Source organism: Cystoisospora suis (genome assembly GCF_002600585.1).
Source record: "Cystoisospora suis strain Wien I chromosome Unknown contig_7124, whole genome shotgun sequence".
Taxonomy (NCBI): domain Eukaryota; phylum Apicomplexa; class Conoidasida; order Eucoccidiorida; family Sarcocystidae; genus Cystoisospora; species Cystoisospora suis.
Genome location: NW_027159910.1, coordinates 7,790 through 8,351, shown reverse-complemented (window position 1 = coordinate 8,351; position 562 = coordinate 7,790).

The following is a 562-nucleotide window of genomic DNA, read 5'->3' as shown; positions in this document are numbered from 1 at the left end:
CAGAAGAAACGGCTAGCTCAAGATGAATGCATGCAATCCTATCTCCACGCCACCCTACAGGTAAGAAAGAAGATCGACGGCTTTTCTTCTCTTCCTCGTCATTCAGCACGCACTCGCTATCTCTCTCTCGTTTCTTCTTCTTCGAGTCCAGTGTCTACAAGACATCTATGGGTAGATACATAGATCTTCTATCGATGAAGTAGTCTTCGCAAACAAAGAAGAGAAAGAAAGGAAAAGAACAAGAAGAAGAAAGGCAAAATCGAGTAGTATGTGATGATCTATATACAAATATATATATATATATATGTAGAGATGTGTATGTAGGTATGTAGATGTATGCACCTTTTGATATGCTACTTGAGTTGATCTCCCAGCATATCTAGAGATAGAACTTCCTGTATATATTCGGTCTTTCTCTCTTGTTTCTTTCTTTCTTTTCTTCTTGCTTCATCGACCTAAAGTATGGCTTGCTCCGTGTTTCTTTCTCCGGTGACTTCTCTCTTCTTCGTTCTTCTCCTTCATCTAGTAAGTGTGTGTAGAGAGAGAGAAACACGTTTGTCTA